The 21,062-nt window shown below is 44.8% G+C and overlaps 1 protein-coding gene across 2 annotated transcripts in view; it reads left to right on the top strand.

Moving 5' to 3' along the window:
- Positions 1–21,062, top strand: part of LOC137636345 (CREB-regulated transcription coactivator 1-like) — a 132,064-nt gene that overhangs the window by 69,292 nt on the left and 41,710 nt on the right. The window lies entirely within an intron of this gene.

Here is a 21,062-nt window from a genome sequence, read left to right as displayed (position 1 = left end):
TTACAATTATTCATATTTAGCGGTAAGAAGGAATTAAATTGGTAGCCTAAGCATTTTAGGTCTACAAAAATTGCAAGTAAAAAATATTTGGTACTTATCTATAGATCTGTTGGTTTCATATTACTAGAACATGCTACAATAAGGCACAGGTATTCAGGCTTAATTTGACACCAGAATCAGTTTTACTGAATGAAAAGGCAATTTATAGTCTCCAATAAAAAAAAACGTTGCTATGTCTGTAAATGGTTAAAGTGCAATTTTTCACAGACATTTTCTTTCTTAAGTACAGTAGAAAAAAGATGCTAAAGATCACGCCTAATCACGAAGGGGAGTTAGTCAAGGAAATGTTGTGCAGTCCACTTAGAATGAAAGAAAATTGATATTCTTGATTAGTGCATTCCAAAGCTGAAGTTTTGTAGACTTGCAGGTGGCTTTTTGTAAAAGAATGTATGCATTTTTATTGTGAGATGATCTCATTTTGTGCTTGTATTTCAAATGCCAATAAGACAGAAAAATGTCTTTTTCTCTTATTTATGTAGGTATTATTATTATTATTATTATTATTATTATTATTATTATTATTATTATTACTACTACTTGCTAAGCTACAGCCCTAGTTGGAAAAGCAGGATGCTATAAGCCCAGTGGCTCCAACAGGGAAAATAGCTCAGTGAGGAAAGGAAAAAAGGGAAATTAAATATTCTAAGAAGAGTAACAACATCAAAATAAATATCTCCTATAACCAGAGGAAAAGAAATAAGATAACAGTGTATGCTCGAGTGTACCTTCAAGCAAGAGAACTCTAACCCAAGGCAGTGGAAGACCATGGTATAGAGGTTATGGCACTACCCACGACTAGAGAACAATGGTTTGATTATGGAGAGTCCTTCTCCTAGAAGAGCTGCTTGCCATAGCTAAAGAGTCTCTTCTACCCTTACCAAGAGGAAAGTGGTCACTGAACAATTACAGTGCAGTAGCCCCTTGAGTGAGGAAGAATTGTTTGGTAATCTGTGTAGTCAGGTGTATGAGGACAGAGGAGAATATGTAAAGAATAGGCCAGACTATTCAGTGTGTGTGTAGGCAAAGGGAAAATGAACCGTAACCAGAGTGAAGGATCCAATATAGTACTGTCTGCCCAGTCAGAAGACCCCTAACTCTCTAGCGGTAGTATCTCAACGGGTGGCTGGTGCCTTGGGCAACGTACTATCTATCAAGTTATAATTGGGATGGACTGACATATTTATTCAATGCCACTTATGAATGTTTTAATAGCTATGAGATACTTTTGCCCCTTATGAAAATACAGTATGTATTATTTTTCAATGGAGTAGAATAAAACTTTCAAATTAGTCATTGCATCTAGATGAAACCGACAATCTTGTCTACTGCTCTGTTTTGTTAAAAGGTCATCAAAATGGTTTCACTTGTGATGTTTTTGGTAGGAGGGGAAATATACTGTGGTAAACTTTTTTGTAAGATTAATTTATATTCAGTTCATAATAAGTACTGTTCCTAGGGTATGGTGTAAATTAACTAAATTTGTTAGCCATGGTGTTTTGGGTTGGGATTTGTATGTAAGAATCAGTTATTAAATCACTTTTGTCCTTAGGTCTAGGAGTGGTTGGGGGGGGGGGGAATTTAATTTAAATGAATCAGGTGTGTATCGCTATGTAGAATGCAAGTTTTAAAAAAGATTATTTGCTCCTACACATGCTGTACAAACGTTTCATCCTTCAAGATAGGAAGACTAGCACATTGGTGGGAGGAAGTCCCCTTGAACCACAGGAAAGTTCCTTCTTCCCAGAACCAGTCATCCTTCGTTGTCCCATACAGGAGTGAGGGAGGTGACTCCAACAACCACTAACAGCTAATCATAGGGATATAGAAGCTCCAAGGGCTTCAACCAGTACTGTCTTAAAAATAAGGTAGCTAGCACTAGGACCTTGGAAACTTGCCTCCCAAATAAGGAAATGGCGTCGATAGTCTCAAACCAGTCACGTCAAGAGAGGTTTGATAATTCCGAGAGGATTGAGGATTTGCTTCTTGGCAGATTTAGTTTGCAAGAAAAGTGTACTGTCATGTAACTCGCCAGGATTAAGTTAGGCTCTTTTAATGGAAGAAACTTATTGAAAGTTATTGGGCTCCTGCTGGGAAAACATCTGAGTACACATTCTAAAAATAATCTTCTGTTCCATAGTTTGCAATTTACCTTTCACAGGGACCTGTAATCTTTTGAGACTCATTTTAAAATTTAAAATGTTGAACAGAAATCCTTTGATTCTGGTCATGAAGTTCACAATTTGACCTTGATTTTAAACTTAAACATTCAGGAGTTGATGGATCATTTCAAAATGATGTATTTTGATTGAATTTTTGACTAGTAGATTATACAGCACTTGGTGATATATCTTAGCAATCCATGTTTACCTATAGAAGTGGATGACCAACCTGGTGGAGTAACGAGAACTTTGGGTGTGGAGGAAATCCCCCCCTAAATCTTGATGAAGTCACTGGCAGCCGGGTGACGGATTGGGTTTAAGGTGATAGTCAAACTTTCTCTTCGGCTTCTTCTCCTGATGCCTGGTGGTTGATCTTACTAGAATTAGTATAGACCAGCACGGGTCACTTGCCTTAGTTAGATAGGCACACTGCATCACAAGGAACTGGGTATCCTTTGATGAATCTAGCCAATGAATCCTCTATGGATTTAGTCAGTCTTTGGAAAGAAAAGATACAGAATGTCCCTCAGTACCAGGCATAGCATGGTGCAAGAATCTCCCAGGTTGTAAATACTGAAGAAAAATTGAAAGCAGGTAATTGGAATGTTGGAGCCTTGAATCAGTTTGGGATGTTACAGCCAGTGGAGAGTGAATTTATGAAAAATAGTTTGGATATCTTGGTCCTAAGTGAAACACATTGGTAAGGAAACCTTAGACCAAGGCAATATATATATATATATATATATATATATATATATATATATATATATATATATATATATATATATATATATATATATATATATATATATATATATATATATATATATATATATATATATCTATTCAGGAAGAACAGATGGAGTTGGCTCTAGGTGTTCTGCATCAGACTTGATTCCCTGCAAACAAATTAAACATTTTTCAGGGCCCCAAGCCCTGTTCCAATCAGCACAACAATCACAATGCACCCAGCAACACTTGTGATCACATTACGGGTTAACCGAGTTATCATATCTAACACAATTGCAGCTTGCTTAATGACACTCATATGTAAAATATTTTACATGGAAAATCCTCATAAACTCTCAGAATGGGTTAGGAAGTCTTCCAACTCTTCCTATAATGACCATCAAACTCAAAGATATAGACTTGCATCATAAATACACATTTATCTAATATATTCACTTCTGTAAGATGGGATGGTCCATCTTAGACCCAATATCTTATAACCTCGGTTTACCTAGCCAAAGGTTTGAGAACAACTACAGTACTAAATTGAGCCTACCCAGCCTTAAAATAGGAAGAGATTCACAGAATGTATGATTCTATGATACCTCTTTTTTTTTTTTTTTTTTTTTTTTTTTTTTTTTTTTTTTTTTTTTTTTCTCCAATACCCATAGATGAATATTGAAGGGTAACTACTTGTAAGAACAGGTAGCTGACTAATAAGCCCCTCATTCATGGTCTTATAGTCAATTGTAGGAGAATGGAAACCCCCCCCTCCCTAAGATATTCAGTATTGCAAAACAACTGTGTATGTGAAAATACAGTCTAAAATTAGCTTTTAAAGAGCGGCTGTGATACAGGTGAATAGGTAGATTAAACCTGCCTCATTACTAACCTTACCAAGATTATAACTGGTAGGTTATTGAACGCTTGGTTGGGATTCAGCTAACTTTAAGCTAGAAATTGACTGTAGTACAATTAAAAGTAGTAATATTCACCCTTAACCCAGGAAGACAGCCTCCAATTAGGTTATGATAGCCTTGCCAAGGTGTAGATGCCTGAAAATAACCTTCCTTCATATTTCATAACTGAATACAGGATATATTTCATAACTGAATGTAATACTTGGAACTTGTTGATACTGTATTGAAATGTATTTACTAAAATTGCGCCAACAATCAACAACCCCCATTTACATTATTAAGAGAGAAAATGTTTAGGACAGCAAACGTAATAATGAGATTATAGGAGAGACAATGCATCAATGTTTGGAGGGCACAATTACTCAAATTCCAGCACTAACCAAGCATGCTTATATAGTATTTGGTAATTAAGCAATAAAAGGAAGAAAAAAATTCTGGATACGGGTACTTAACTTGATAAGGTTTTTGAAGTGATTTGATCACCAGAGATACACTTGTTATCCCTTCGACAATTACTGTAGACAAGATTGTACATCGTCGATGACTGGGAAGATGGTTCCTTTATGGGATGCCATGCATGACATCACCCGTAGCAGATGACTTTCAATTACAGAGTTGCTTGGCAGGTTCAAGTGAGCCTGACCTTGCGAGGTCTCCCCTATACACACTGAATCTGTGCTTTAGTACACTGGCCATAGAGCAGTGGAGACAATATTTGTTTGGTAGTCGTATTGTATTGGATTCCGTGTTCTAGCCTTTTTATTATTATTATTATTATTATTATTATTATTATTATTATTATTACTTGCTAAGCTATAATCCTAATTGGAAAAGCAAGATTCCATAAGCCCAAGGGCTCCACAGGGAAAAATAGCCCAGTGAGGAAAGGAAGTAAAGAAATAAATAAACGATATAAGAGGTAATGAAAAATTAAAATAAAATATTTTAAAAACATTACCAACATTAAAACAGATATTTGATATACAAACTGTAAAAGGTACCTAACAATACTAACGGTATGGAACTGTCCAGGAAGATCTGAATGTAAAGGATGGTCAGAATTATAAAAAATCTTATGCAACACGCATAATGAACTAATTGAATGACGGTGCCAGAGATTAATATTTAGATCAGGAATAAGAAATTTAAAAGACCATAAGTTCCTGTCCAACAAATTAAGATGCGATTCAGCAGCTGAAGTCAAGACAGGAGAACAATACTCAAAACAAGGTAAAATGAAAGAATTAAACTCTCCTTCAGAATAAATTGGTCACACGGCAGCTCCCCAAAAATAAGTTTTTCCTTTGTCAAAACTCCTTTTTTCTCTATCGTATTCATTGAAATTCTGTTACTTCTCATTTGTTCCGACAAAGATACAAACCTTCCACTATTTATAGGGTGTTACTTTCGGCAATGCTGAAAACTAGCCAAGACAAATTTAGTGAGGGATAACTACCCCCATCCGCTATTTAGCGGAAGAGGGTGGGGTAGACCGGCTACCTCGCTCACTCACACCTGTCGGTTGAGTAACCACATTTACCTTTGGCTTGGTAGAGTACAGACGTGTCGTCTTTCTCTCTCGTTAAAACAAAACTGCCTTGACTTTATTTACTTATCCTTTTTCTTTTGTGTATCAGTGTGTTTGTTATCCCGCTATGCCGACATGACCAGGTCGTGAGGGCCGCCGCTGCGGTACCTTCATGTTGTCCGTAGAGACAAACCCCACCCTTTGTCACATGAGTGCTCATTGGACAACACCTGTTCCGAATGTCGGGAGTGGACTGCCTCCCTGTAGGAGAAGTTTGCGCTAAGAAGTAGAAGTCTAAACGCAAATCTTTGCTTTCGGGGTCTTCCTCGAAATTGAAGAAATCGCGGGCTTCTGCTTCCTCTACGCCCAAATCTCTGCCCAAAGCTACTTCTCAACCAGCCCCTTCCGGGGCACGGCCGAGCAGTAGCGCAGGGCTTGTGACTCAAGGTCAACCCTGTGGGATTGGCGAAGGTGTCGGCTCCCCTAGTGGGTCGGCTCCTTCCCCTCCCCAAGGGAGCGCCTGTTCCTTTCCAGACCTTGTATCTTTATGGCCATCGCTGGGCGTCGATGGTCCCCCTTCAAAGGAAGCTCTCCTCTGTGGAGGTTGATCCTCCTCTTATGGGCTCAGGCGCTGTTGCCCGTCGGACAAACCGAGAGTCTGGTTCCGACGCTGAGGAGTTAGCTAACCCACCAGGGGCTGTGGCAGTGCTCTCTCCAAGGCAAGCTTCCCCTTCGTGGGAACATGTCTCTCGTTCGCGGGAGAAGATTGCCTCTGTACATCAGCAATCTCCTTACGCTTATGGTTCTCCTCGAGGGGCCGAACGAGAACGTTGTTATTACCGACGTTCTCCTTCGAGGGAACTCTCCTCCCCTGCGGAGGATTTGTTTGTAGACTTTGATCAGTCTCCCCTTCGGTCGGAGTCTGCTGAACGTTCCTCTCCGGAGGTTCATAGAGTGGAGGGGTTCATATCTCCTTTCCACCCCGGACGCTCTCCTCCCCTTGCTGTGAGGAGACATCTCTTTGAACCTGCTAGTTCTCCTCACGTTGACCCTTCAGGGTCTTGTGACGATCACCCTTTGGGCTGCCGTGATCGTGAGCCTTCGTGCGCTCGTCATGTTGATCCTGCGGGTTCTCATGACAACAGGAGTCCTTCGAGACTCCGTTGCGCTGATCCTTCGGGCTCACGCGGCTCGAAACCTTCGGGTTTCAGTTATGCTGAACCCTCGGGCTCTCGTAATGACGGTAACGTTGAGTGTTTGGTCTCTTGTTCTATCGGTCACGCTGATCCTTCTGGGTCTCGTAACCTGAGTTACGCTGAAACCTTGGGCTCTCGTAGCTCTTGTCACGCTAACACCTCAATTTTTCGTGACCGAGAAACTTCAGTTTCTCATTGTGCTGACCCGTTGGGGTCTCGCAACACAGGCTTCGTTAGGCCTTTGGTCTCTCGTGCCTTTAGTCACGCTGATCCTTTGGGTCCCGTGACAGAGAAACCTCGGTTTCTCGTTGTGCTAACCCTTAAGGGTCTCGCAACACAGTTCACGCTGAATCTTCGGGTTCTCGTGATTGCAGTCATTTCTTATATGACAGAGAGTTTGTGGACTCTCGTTGTGTTGATCGTTTGCGCTCACACAACACAGGCTATCGTGAACCTTTGGGTGAGCGTAGCAATGAGTTCTCTCATTACACTGAGAGCTCTCGTGCGCACGACCAAGTTGGCGCACACGACCAAATTGGCGTACATGACCTGACTGGTACGCATGGCCGATTTGGCCATGTGGATACAACCTTATGCGCGCCATGCATGCGAACAAGGTGCGCTCAATCAGCTCCATTCGGAAGGGTGCGCACACGAACAAGGTGCGCACAATCAGCGCCATGTTCCGGGGTGCACACGAGAACAATCTAGCATGCGCAGACAGCCTAGCGCGTGAACGCGCGACCATCTTGGCGCGCACAATCAATATTGTGTGCGATCCTCAGCCAATGAGGGGGTTTCTAGCTGCAGGAACTATGATAGGGCGTGCGATCATGATTCACGATCCTCTGTTGCTCCTTCCCGAGAACATCCCAACCAGGAGTAGGTTCTCGCGAATCGACAACCTCACGAAACCAAACCCTCCGCGATTCGGCATCCCCGGACGATATATCGTCTCCCTTTTTTGGAGGCAGGGGTTAACCTCCCTGCAAAGAGAGAGACTCATCAATCTCTCAAGTCTCATAGGCTTTCACAGGGACAACAATCGCCCACGAGACTACACCTAGATCCTATCCCTAAGGGTAGGCCTGTGCCAATCCTGACTGCTGGGAAGCCTCCCTCAGGCAAAAGGGATGAGAAGACTCCTAAACCCAGGGATCCGTGTCTTCCCAAGGACTCCCCTTTGTTCCTCGGGAGCCCGTGACCCCCCATGGCTTCGCACCTTATTCGATGTAATGCGCCAAGCCATTACAGGAGTCATACCCTACTCCCAGTCCTTAGGTGACACAGGATACCTGAAAACTATAAATCAATCAATCAATTCTCAGGTGACACGCCTAGGATCCCTTTGTCGCCTCCTCTCGTCTCAGGGGTCTCTCCCGCCAATCCTAGGAGGAGTTCGAAGGATTGCGCGCATGCGTGACCATTTGGCAATGGGAAATGGTCATCCCCTCACAAAAGGCCTTGAGAGGAGAATAGGCAAGAACCTCAGGGGAGCCCCCTGCAGTTCAAGATGCCACAGGCCAGACCCAAGGGGAAAAGGAAAAGGATTCATCTTTCGCCCCCTAATGAGGATAGGGTGACTTGCTACAGGGACTCCTTCCGACCCTTACCAGTCAAGATGGTGTCTAAGGAGGCACGACCTGGGACTGGGCAGGATGCATTTCCCATGGCAGTGGACTTACATCCCACCCGTAACCCGACGGAGACCTCTAGTCCCTTATGGACAGAGGACCACCTGCTTCGTAATAGGGAACCGAAGGATTTATTCACCATCCCCAAATCTTCGGCCAGGCTTCCTTCGGCACTGCCTCCTAGGCAACCAGAAGCGAACACCTCCTTGACAGTCTCCCTATCCCCGGTCTATCCTGTTGATGACCATGACCCACTCCGGGCTCCTATGGATGAGAGTTCGGTAGTGGAAGGGCAGAGTGATCTCGAGGACGACGCTCTGCCAGCAGCCGCTAGCCCTAAGCTCACAGAAGATGAGAGGAAAAAGTCGGAACATGCCTTCTGGCAGGTCCTAACCTGCATCCATTCCATCAATGAACTGCCAGATCCATCGGCAGCCCCTATAGATGGAAAAGAGACAGTCCTTGACCAGTTCTACGACACTCAGAAACCTCATAGGACCAGTGCAGCTTTGCCCTGGTCAAAGTGGTTGAAGAGTGCCAGACAGAAGGCAGTGTCCCAGGCGACTGGGTTCACCACCTCTCTCCGCTCCAACCCATCCTCCAAGCTCCTACCTCCTCCGTATGTGTTTCAGAGGAGGTACTACGAGATCCTTGTGGAATCTCTTCCAACGCTGCCTTTCGATCACTCGATAGAGGCACTCTCGAAGACATCCTTCGAGAATCTCACGGGACTTCGTCTCCTTTTCGGCCTCGAAAATCCTTAACCAGGAGAAAGTGGCGAAGTACGCCATGCTGGCTACTTCGTGGCTTGACTTCTGGTTGGGATCTTTAGGAAAACTGATAGACTCTAAGGACCTGTCTCAAGAGTCCTCCAAGAAGTCTTTGGAGACCTTCCTATTGTCTGGCACTCGGGGCATCAAGTTCCTCTCCCACCAGGTAGTGAACCTTTGGGCCAACACTATCCTGAAGAGGAGGGACGCCGTTATAGGAAAGTTCCATAGACATCTCTCTCAGGCCGATGTAGCGAGACTGAGAAATGCTCCTTTCGAGGGCAATTCCTTGTTCGACCTCAAAGATGTCGAGCGGGTGGTAGAGAGGTGGAGGAAGTCCAGCCAGGACTCCCTCATCCAAAAGGCCTTAACAGCCAAGCGTTATTCCTCTTAGCCACAGCAGAAATTGCAGCCAAAACCAAAACTGAAAAGGGCCAGAGACCCAAAACAACAGGGTCAAAAGGGTGCAAAGCAGGCCTTTCACAACAAGAAGTCCTTTCGTGGAGGAAAGGGAAAAAGGGGATACGGCCGAGGCCGATCTCAATAAGACAGGCAATACTCCCATTTGCCCACCTGCGGGCGTATGCCTGCAAAACCGCTTGTAGAGGTGGCTTCACCACCAGGCCGAACCCTGGACGGTCGAGATGAACTGTTCAGGGTATCGCATCCCGTTCACGCTCTCTCTCCCTCCACTGACTTGAGTGCCAATTCCATTGAACTTCTGTGCGAAGGGATCCACACGTGAGTTCGCCCTCAGGGCAGAAGTCCAGACCATGTTGGAGAAGGACACTCTTATACAGTAGACTCCTTCTCGTAAAAAAGGCGTCTGGAGGCCGGAGACCAGTCATCGACCTCTCAGCCCTGAACAGGTTTGTCGAACAGACACCGTTCAGGATGGAGACGGCCGACACTTTCAGAAAAGCGATAAGACCACAGGACTTCATGTGTACTCTAGATCTAAAGGACGCATACTTCCAGATCCCATCACACGAAAGGATTCAGAGGCTGAGGGAGATAGCACAGGTCTTCCTCAGTCTGGAAGAGCTCCCGGCGCAGTATTGGCTTCGCCTTCTCGGTCACCTCTCTTCCCTGACCTGACTGGTCCCCAACAGTCGCCTCAGGATGAGATAACTCCAGTGGCGACTGAGATCCCAGTGGAACCACAGGACTTCTTGTGTACTATCGATCTAAAGGACGCATACTTCCAGATCCCAATTCATCTGTCTTCTAGGAAGTATCTAAGATTCATGTTCAATCAGAAGCAATACCAGTTCAGGGTACTGTGTTTCAGTCTTTCCACAGCACCCCAGGTCTTCATGAGGGTATTCGCCCTAGTGTCATCTTGGGCTCACAGAGTTAGCATCCGTCTCCTAAGATACATGGACGACTGGCTGATTCTGGCAGACTTGGAAGCGGCCCTTCCTCGCCACCGAGACGAGCTTCTAAGGTTTTGTCAGGATCTGGGGATCGTGGTATACCTCGAGAAGTCTCATCTGCTTCCCCCTCAAGAACTGGTATACCTAGGCATGCTATTAGACACCCTAAGGCACAAAACGTTCCCATCACACGAAAGGATTCAGAGGCTGAGGGAGATAGCACAGGTCTTCCTCAGTCTGGAAGAGCTCCCGGCGCAGTTTTGGCTTTGCCTTCTCGGTCACCTCTCTTCCCTGACCTGGCTGGTCCCCAACAGTCGCCTCAGGATGAGATCCCTCCAGTGGTGACTGAGATCCCAGTGGAACCAGCACACCGATTCCTGGGATCACCTAGTCTGCATAGGGCTAGAGGAACAGTCGAACCTCAGGTGGTGGTTGGCGGAGTCAAACCTCTGCAAAGGGGTCCATCTTCTCATCCCTCCCCCGGAATTGATGCTCTTTTCGGATGCATCAAAAGAAGGGTGGGGGGCTCACGTGCTGCACCATTACATCTCAGGCCAATGGTCCGAATCAGAAAGGTACCAGCACATAAATCTCTTAGAGATGAGGGCAGCCTTTCTGGCCCTCAAAGAGTTCCACCAGGTCCTGGTGGGTATCACTCCGTGGTGTTGATGAGCGACAACACCACGGTAGTAGCTTATCTGAGCAAACAGGGCAGTACCTTTTCGCAGCAGCTGTGCCATCTGGCAGTAGAGATACACAGATGGGCAGAAGACAACTCAGTGACTATCAGCTCGCTTCATTCCGGGCAAGCGGAATGTGCTAGCGGACAAGCTGAGCAAAGTTACTCAGATAGTTGGCACCGAGTGTTCTTTGAATCCTCTGATACCCTACAAAGTGCTGACTTTGTGGGGTTCCCGGACTGCAGATCTGTTCGCAACGGCCCAGAATTTCAGGCTCCCGTTGTACTGCTCCCCAGTCCCGGACCCTCAAGCTCTTTGGCAAGATGCTTTCCAATAATGATGGATAAACCTGGACGCTTATGCGTTTCCCCCGTTCTGTCAGATGAGAAAAGTCCTCAACCAGGTATGAACAAGCAACATCTTGCAAATGACCCTCATAGCTCCGCTATGGCATCACGCAGAATGGTTCACAGACCTGCATCTCCTCACGGAGATCCCGATGGAGCTCCCCCACAACACGACCTCCTCAAACAACCACATGCCAACATCTTCCACAAAGCCGTAGCTTCGCTTCGACTTCACGCCTGGAGACTATCCAGCACCTCCTCACACAGAGAGGCTTTTTGCAACCAGTTGCGAAAAGAATGGCGGGACACCTCAGGAGATCTACAGAGGCAGTCTACCAGGCGAAGTGATCAGTTTTCTGTGGTTGGTGTCGTGGAAGGGTTATCTCTCCCCTCAATGCCTCTGTTCCAACTATAGCGGAGTTTCTTGTATACCATCGGGAAGAAATGCTTCTCTTAGTCTTGGCAGTCAAAGGCTACTGCTCAGCCTTGAATCTCACCTTTAGACTGAAAGGAGTCGACATTTCCTCCTCGTTGGAACTTTCTTTGCTCATACGTAGTTATGAGCTTACTTGTCCCCAGGCAGAGCTAAGACCTTCTCCTTGGAACGTGGTTCGGGTCCTCAAGTCGCTCAAGGGCATCCCCTATGAATCAATACGCCAGGCCTCAAATCGCCACCTCCCATGGAAGACGGTGTTCCTGCTCGCTCTGGCTTTGGCTAAGAGAGTCGGCGAAATTCATGGTCTATCTGCTGATGTCTCCCACTCTAGGAGATGGGGGGAAATAATCCTCTACTACGTCTCTGAGTTTGTAGCTAAGACTCAAAATCCGGGTGTGCCGGACTCCAGGTTCGGCCCATTTCGGATAGAAAAACTTCGTTCCGTAACTGAAGATCCAGACCCACTGTTACTTTGTCCAGTAAGGAGTCTGAGGTATTACTTACAAAGAACAACAAAAGCTCGCCCCCGTGTACAAGCACTTTTTGTTAGCACAGGAAAGGTCAAGAGGAGGGTCACGAGAAATACTATTTCCTCTTGGATAAGGAAAGTAATTGAATACGCTAACAATCCAGACCATCCTCTGTCCAACCGACCCAGAGCTCATGACGTCAGAGGTATTGCAATGTCTCTGGCGTTCAAGAAAAATTTTTCTGTGGCACAGGTAATACAAGCGGGCGCGTGGAAGCGCCAAACGACTTTCACAGCCCACTACCTGAAAGACGTAACCCACAGGAGCATGGAAACCTTTTCCATTGGTCCTGTGGTGGCCACACAACAAGTGATCTAATGTCTCAAGCTCCTTGATGGACAAGTAGTTGAGGGCTGAGGTTACCCAGGTTAGTCTGGGGTGAATGAAAAGAATGTCTGGCTCCCTTCCTTTTTTCACCTTCTCCCCCCCCTGGGGAAACAGCTCCGCAAGACCGCAGCATAGCTGACCTCACCCCTCTGCAGGTAAGATTCATTTTCCTTGTACATCCTTAGTATTAACAAATACTTTGTTACATCACCAATACCTCTTGAGGAAGGGTATTGGATATGTCTTAGAACTCATACTTATCTTCGAGTTCCTACGTAAAGACAAGCCACTAGTCTCTCTCACACAAGCTTCGACAGGCTGCTATCATCGTGTTACCATGTAAGTACTTTGATTTTTGCGAGGGTAGGGTTCCTACTAATTAGATCAAAATCAATTAGAGAGAACCCCGGGTCATAACCAAGGCCAGTTGGTGGGACTTCCTCCCTCCTAAGAGTAAGTCACCCTATAAATAGCAGAAGGTTTGTATCTGTGTCAGAACAAATAACAAATTTGGAAACAATTTGTATTTTTCCTAACTTACAAACCTGGAGCTATTTATACAAATTGGCCCGCCACCCTGTCCCCCTAGAAGTCCTGCCAGAAACCAAAAGTGGTTACTCAACTGACAGGTGTGAGTGAGCAGGGTAGCCGCCCTACCCCACCCCCCTTCCGCTCACTAAAATTGTCTTGGCTAGTTTTCAGCGTTGCCGAAAGTAATACCCTATAAATATCTCCAGGTTTATATGTTGGGAAAAATACAAATTGTTTCCAAATTTGTTATGTTTATATTTTAAACAATGTTGTTTATCTGAATTTGTGTAATGATCCTACCCAATTTAGTCCAGCCTTTTGTGTGGGGTGGGGGCATAAAAACAATTAGAATAGTGCCAATGTATCCCTGCGTGTCGTAAGAGGCGACTAAAAGGGATGGGACGAGGGGGCTGGGAACACCTTCTCCTGTATTATAATCCTGTGAGATATCAAAGAGGTGGACCTGGGGGGAGAGTGACTGCTCCCTGCACTCTAGTTTTGGGGTGTTTGAATGTGCGTGGCTGTAGTACGATAGAGAGTAAAAGATGTGAGATTGGAAATATGTTTAGGAATAGAAGGATGGATATATTGGTTTTGTGTGAGACAGATAAAAGGGAAAGGCAAAGTGATGTTTGGTGAAGTGTCTGGTAGAGCGTCTGGGATTGGAAGGGGTAGAGCAAGAGAAGGTGTGGCTTTATTGCTGAGTGAATGGATGACAGGTAAAGTAGTGGAATGGAATGAGATATCATCTAGGTTACTGTGGGTAAGGGTTAGGTTGGGTAGGGAATGTTGGGCTTTTGTCAGTGCGTATGGGCCAGATTGTGAGAAAAGTGAAGAGGGGAATGAATTAACTAGGTGTGTAGAATGACTGGGTAGAAGGAATTATGTAGTTGTCATGGGTGACTTAAATGCTAGAGTGGGCGCTGGAGAGGTAGAAGGTGTCATTGGGAAGTATGGTGTACTAGATAAAAATGAGCGTGGTGAGAGACTGGTAGATGTGTGTTGAGCAAGAGATGGTGATAAGTTCTAGCTTTTTTAAAAAGAAATATAAAAACAAGTATACATGGGTAAGAGTGGCAAATGGAAGAGTGGTAGAAAGGTAGTTAATGGATTATGTGTTGATAACTGAAGGAATGTTTAGAAGATTGAAAGACATGCACGTGTTTAGGGGTATGGCTAATGGTATGTCTGATCATTTTTTGGTGGAAGGAAAATTAGTTGTAGCAAAAGATTGGGGAATAAAGTAGGTGGATGTTAAAGGGAGCTAATGAGGGTTGAAGAGCTAATAAAACCGGGGGTAAAAAGTAAATATCATGAAAAGTTGAAAATGGCATATGACGAAGTGAAAGTAAGAGAAACTGGTAATTTAGAGGAGGAGTGGAAGTTAGTAAAAGAAAATTTTGTTGGGATTGCAAGTGATGTGTGTGTGGCCAGAAGTTTGTTGGAGGCAGCATGAGGAAGGGCAGTGAATGGTGGAATGAAGGAGTGAAAGTAAAAGTGGAAGAGAAAAAGAGGGCTTTTGAAGAATGGCTGCAGAGTAATAGTGTAGAGAAGTATAAAAGATAGAGAAAAATGGGGAGGTAAAGCACAAGGTAAGTGAGGCAAAGAGGGAAGCTGACCAGAGGTGGGGTCAAGGACTGGGTCATTCATATGAAGAGAATAAGAAGAAGTTTTAGAAAGAAGTGAAGAGAGTAAGGAAGGCTGGTTCAAGAATTGAAGAGACAGTGAAAGATGGAAATGGAAGGTTGTTAAAAAGAGAGGCGGCAAGGAAAAGGTGGGCTGAGTATTTTGAAAGTTTACTGAATGTTAAAGATAATAGGGAGGCAGATATAATTGCTGTTGCAGATGTTGAGGTGCCGGTGATGGGAGAGGAGAATGAGAGAGATTGCAAGAGAGGAAGTGAGGAGAGCACTAGATGAAACGAGAGTAGGAAAAGCATCTGGTATGGATGGTGTGAGAGCTGATATGTTGAAGGAAGGGGGTGTGACTGTACTTGAATGGTTGGTGAGATTGTTTAATATGTGTTTTGTGTTGTCAATGGTACCAGTAGATTGGGTTTGTGCATGTATTGTACCACTATACAAGGGTAAGGGAGATGTGCATGAGTTTTGTAATTCAAGGGGTATTAGTTTGTTGGGTGTAGTTGGAAAAGTGCATGGTAGAGTACTTTTTAATAGGATTAAGGATAAAACAGAGAATGGAATCTTAGAAGTACAGGGTGGTTTTAGAAGAGGTAGAGGTTGTATGAATCAGATTTTTACAGTTAGAAATATTTAGCAAAAGGTAGGGATGTGTATGTTGTGTTTAGGGGTTTGGAGAAAGCGTATGGTAGAGTTGATAGGGAAGCAATGTGGAATGTGATGAGGTTATATGGAGTTGGTGGAAGGTTGTTGCAAGCAGTGAAAAGTTTCTACAAAGGTAGTAAAGCATGTGTTAGTATAGGAAATGGAGTGAGCGATTGGTTTCCGGTGAGAGTGGGACTGAGACAGGGATTTGTGATGTCACTGTGATTGTTTAATTTGTATGTTGATGGAGTGGTGAGAGAGGTGAATGTTCGAGTGCTTGGATGAGGATTGAAACTGTTAGACGAGAATGGCCATGAATGAGAGGTAAATCAGTTGTTGTTTGCGGTTCATACTGTACTGGTTGCAGACGCGGCAGAGAAGCTTGGCCGATTAGTGACAGAATTTGGAAGGGTGTGTGAAAGAAGGAAGTTGAGAGTTAATGTGTGTAAGAGTAAAGTTATGAGATGTACGAGAAGGGAAGGTGGTGCGAGGTTGAATGTCATGTTGAATGGAGAGTTACTTGAGGAGGTGGATCAGTTTAAGTACTTGGGGTCTGTTGTTGCAGAAAATGGTGGAGTGGAAGCAGATGTACATCAGAGAGTGAATGAAGGATGCAAAGTGTTGGGGGCAGTTAAGGAAGTAGTAAAAAATAGAGGTTGGGCATGAATGTAAAGGGAGTTCTGTATGAGAAAGTGATTGTACCAACTGTGATGTATGGATCGGAGTTGTGGGGAATGAAAGTGACGGAGAGACAGAAATTGAATTTGTTTGAGATGAAGTGTCTAAGGAGTATGGCTGGTATCTTGAGTAGATAGGGTTAAGAACGAAGTAGTGAGGGTGAGAACGGGTGTAAGAAATGAGTGAGCAGCTAGAGTGGATATGAATATGTTCAGGTGGTTTGGCCATGTTGAGAGAATGGAAAATGGCTGTCTGCTACAGAAGGTGATGAATGCAAGAGTTGATGGGAGAAGTACAAGAGGAAGGCCAAGGTTTGGGTGGATGGATGGAGTGAAGGAAGCTTTGGGTGATAGGAGGATGGATGTGAGAGAAGCAAGAGAGCGTGCTAGAAATAGGAATGAATGGCGAGCGATTGTGACGCAGTTCCGGTAGGCCCTGCTGCTTCCTCCGGTGCCTTGGATGACCGCGGAGGTAGCAGCAGTAGGGGATTCAGCATTATGAAGCTTCATCGGTGGTGGATAATGTGGGAGGGTGGGCTGTGGCACCCTAGCAGTACCAGCCGAACTCGGTTGAGTCCCTTGTCAGGCTGGGGGAAACATAGAGAGAAGACATCCCCTTTTTTGTTTCATTTGTTTGATGTTGGCTACCCCCCAAAATGGAGGGAAGCGCCTTGGTATATGTATGTTTCGTGAATATAGATTGTAATATCTTTTCCAGGAATATATAGTGCAGTACTGTATTAGCATTTTTGAAGATATGCCTGAGTTTCAAGTCCAATGAATAGAATGACATATCTGCTTGTCATTGTATTCTTACCAATTTGTCATTGTATTCTTACCATTGGAGTAAATTGAGATTAGTTTAGTACATAGAACGTTAGATTAAGTTACGAGACATCCAAATATCAGGTCAAACGCTGATAAAGGTATAGTATATCAGAAGGAAGATTTTGTAACAATTAAAGATAACACATTGAGGAATAAAGGTATAGTATATCAGAAGGAAGATATTGTAACAATTAAAGATAACACATTGAGGATTTAAAAAGATGAGCAATAGGTAAATACAGTAATAGAAGGAAATTCGTCATGATGTAAAAGCAATTATTAATGAGATATGGAAATCAATTCAAGAATAACAAACCAGAATGAGGATCCTGAACTGATACTTTGTATTGTACTTATCACAGAAAAAATATTCTGAAATAAAGTGCTGAGGTATATTATAGGTAAATACACTGTATATCACTAGTTGGAAATATAATGGAGTTCATCATTTAGCATTGATTTTATTATTCCTTTAAAACTTTCCTTTTTATTTTTTTGGTCATCAAAAGTATAATCACTGAAAATGATAGGTATAACATGCATGAACATAATGCCATTAATGCAGGCAGTATCATTTCTAGTTGGGAATGGGAAAATTGATTTGAGGGGAGAACAGTTGATGTAAAAATAGACATTGCTCCTCTTATTTTGACAGGTTCTATCAATTTTGTAGAAAAATTTCAAGTAGTTAGGCTTACGTCACATGTATTTCGTACAATACGGAGAAAATGCCAGTTATTATTCCTTCAAATATCTTCAGTCACACATGTTTTTGAGAAGTTTCTTGGTGCTTAGGTTGAGTAAATACTATTTTTTTGTAATTGTATGAATTACTTTAAAAGATATTAAGTTTTTTAGCTTAACAATTGAATAGCAAATGTTGCTTGAAAGGTGTATAGCTTTTTAGGCATAAAAGTGTGGTACAGTAGTTGTCAAATCTGAAAGTAAATGGAGTAGTTGTTCCTACGCAAATACAAACCCTTGTCATTTGTACTGGTTAGCTCTGCAATCATTTTCTTATGCCCAAATTGATGAAATATCGTGGGTCTGACAACATTGTATGGTTGCATCGTGTTCCCACCTGTGCTTGGTGCTGTAGTACTAGCAGCTTTGTTAGCTGTTCTCACTTCGCTCTTGGTCGTTGAGACATCTGTTACTGGCTTCTTTCGTGCTTCATATGCTTTCGCTTTTCAGTGATGAGTGCTAGTCAGGTGTGCATGAGAATCTGCCCCCAGCTTTGAGGGTCATCCATGTAGTACTTTCATGAGTCAGGTGAGGTTGATCCACATCCTATGTGTCCAGGATGGAGAGGAAAGATATGTGAAATGAACTTCACATGTGATTTTTGCAGGGAGGGATCACCCTCCCAATGGAAGAAGTACAGTGGTCACAGAAAGGAGGAGGCCAAAAGGGATCGATCCCCTTCTGTTATTTCCTTGAAGGTGAGCAAGAGCCAGAAACGTTCTTTGTTCCATAACTTGAATACAAATCTACGCTACCCATCCTGCTAGTTAGCGGGGGTTAGGGGAAGGTAGCTAGCTACCCCCTTCACTCACACACATGTTACTGTGCTTCATTTTACTTTTGGCTAGGAGGGTGAGCGGTTGTTGACGCTTTTCTTCCTCTCCTATTTTGGACTGCCATTAATATTTTTTTGTTCCGTAACTGAAATACAAACCACGCTATTTACATGGGGTAATTACTTCGGCGTAGCTGAACGACGAGCCATAAAAGTTTTAATGAGGGTTTCCTACCCCGCCGCTAGTTAGCGGGGGGTAGGGAGGGGTAGCTAGCTACCCCTCCCCCCTCACACACACACCGTAGAATACTCCACTTTACTTTTGGCTCGGATGGCGATCGGAAGTCTCCGCTCCCATCCTCACTTGACGGCCGTTATTGTTTTATTTAAACATTATTGATGTTTATATATATTTTTGTGTATAGAAAATAGTAAGTTTCCTTTGCTTTTGGTGTTGTGCGGTGTGTGTTGTGTACTTCTACGAGAGTGATCGCCGGCTTGCTAGGCCACCACGATCTTTTCTTGATCACGGCCTTTCACTCCTAGGCCACCATGGTTGCCTTCGTGGAGCCCGGCCCTTCTCTTGAGGTCGTTCACCTCTTACTCCGTACTACGGCTACGATAGCTTCTCAGGAATGAGTCGCTATTTCGTTTTATTTGTCTCAATTATTTTTATGAATATAATTGTGTTTTTAACTTTTCAGCTCTGGGCTCACGTCCCTTCGGGGGTCGGTGATACTTGGAACATTCAAAGTCAGTCGCATAATTAATGTTATAATTCTGTTTTGTTAACTTTTCGTCCCCCCCCTCACCCGCGCATGCCGGGTGGGGGGAGGGGGGGGCGCATACCTTCTTTCGTTCTTGTGTTCTTTCCCTCGGGGGTTCTCTTCGGAGTTTCACCTGGGGGAATTTCTGTTAAATAATTATTCTTTTTTATTTTCCAGTTTACGATGCTGTTTCTTTGTGCCTGTTGTGTGTGCCTTCGAAGCAGAGCTTTCCTGTTTATCCTGGGGAGTCTGCTTCGCCGCCGTCTCTCGAGGCAATCGTCAGGGGCGTTTCCTTCTCTTAGAAGTTCCCCCGTGACTACTGCCAGCTCTTCATTGCATCCTAGAACGATAAGGAGGTTCGCCTCCAGGGTAGTTAGTTAACTTCCCTTTTACTTTTCCCTGGTCCTTAGGCGGTTATGCTCTTGGGGCTGAGCGGCCGCCCTTGTGACTTGCTCAAGGGGCTGAGCGGTTGCAAGGCTAGACCATGGTACTAGCGACTATGCTCTCGGGGCTGAGTGGTCGCTTCTGTAGCTACGCTCAAGGGGCTGAGCAGCTGCAAGATCAGTCTGGCCCTCGGTTGCGAGGGAGGCTGCACTAAGGGCTCCTCTTCGGAGGATTGCTCCTTTTGTCTCTTCTACGAAGTGTCCCCTCCCGTTCGCGTGAGGGGACACTCACAGAGACTCCTCTTCGGAGGATTGTTCCTGTTTATGTCAGCTGATCTCACGGCCTTTCGGGGCTCCATCACCAGTCTCTTCTACGAAGTGCTGACCTCTATCATTCGCGAGAGAGGCCACTCCTAGAGACTCCTCTTCGGAGGATTGTTCCTGTTGTCAACAGCTTGCTGTTCAGTCAGTAGCTCTTCGGTGTTTTGTGACAGGGAAACTTCGGTTTCTCTTTTTCCCCGACCCTTCGCGGTCTTGGAGCTTTAGTTACGCAGTTCCCTCGGGCTCTCGTAACTTTAGTCACTTCTACACTTCGGTGACGGAGAAACTTCGGTTTCTCGTCGCGTTGACCCTTCGAGGTCTTGCAACTAATCCCCTCGGGGCCTCGCTACTCAGGCTACGTTAGACCCTTGGTCTCTCGTCCCTCAGTGTACCTATTGCCTGCTGTATCCGTTCCTGACTGCAGACGCGCCTTGGGCAACCAGGCCCCCGTTATCTGACGGGCTCCTCCCTTCGGGGCAGGAGAGACTTTCTCACACCTTGAGTAAGTCCCTTAAGTGCCAGGTATCCCCCGCGCGCCAACGTTCCCTTACGCGCTAGCACTCGACTGCTGTTCCTGCTGTTCCTGAGACTGCCTTCAGAGACACCCTGTTCCAGTATTCAGTTAGGCTGCTACCAACGTTCCCTGCGCATTTGCGCACATCGGTGGGGTTCCTGAGATAGCGCACAGGAGTTTACCAGCAGTTCAGCCTACGGTGTCTCTAAGTCTCTTCTATGAAGGACACCTTTCCCGTTCGTGGGAAAGGTACCTCACAGCGACCACTCCTCGGAGTATTTAGCAGTACCTCAGTTGATCGTCGGCACTGAAGTAGACCTCCTGGTCCTCTTCAGGGGACGCCTTTCCTTTTAGGGACACATCCCAGTTCCTGATCTACGAGTTAGCCGATCCTTCAACCTAGCGCGCATGCGTGCTCTCCGACGATCTTTTGTTGCACAGGGGCCTACGATCTTCACTCGCGCATAAGCGCTAAAGACCGCCCGCGCTCGGGATGGTTTCCCGCGCGATCTTCGAGGCCCTTCCGCGGTTTTGCCGCTCGCGAT

The sequence above is a fragment of the Palaemon carinicauda genome, unplaced genomic scaffold (genome assembly GCF_036898095.1).
Source record: "Palaemon carinicauda isolate YSFRI2023 unplaced genomic scaffold, ASM3689809v2 scaffold276, whole genome shotgun sequence".
NCBI lineage: Eukaryota > Metazoa > Arthropoda > Malacostraca > Decapoda > Palaemonidae > Palaemon > Palaemon carinicauda.
Note: the sequence above shows the minus strand (reverse complement) of the source record. Positions and strands in the feature narration are given on the sequence as shown.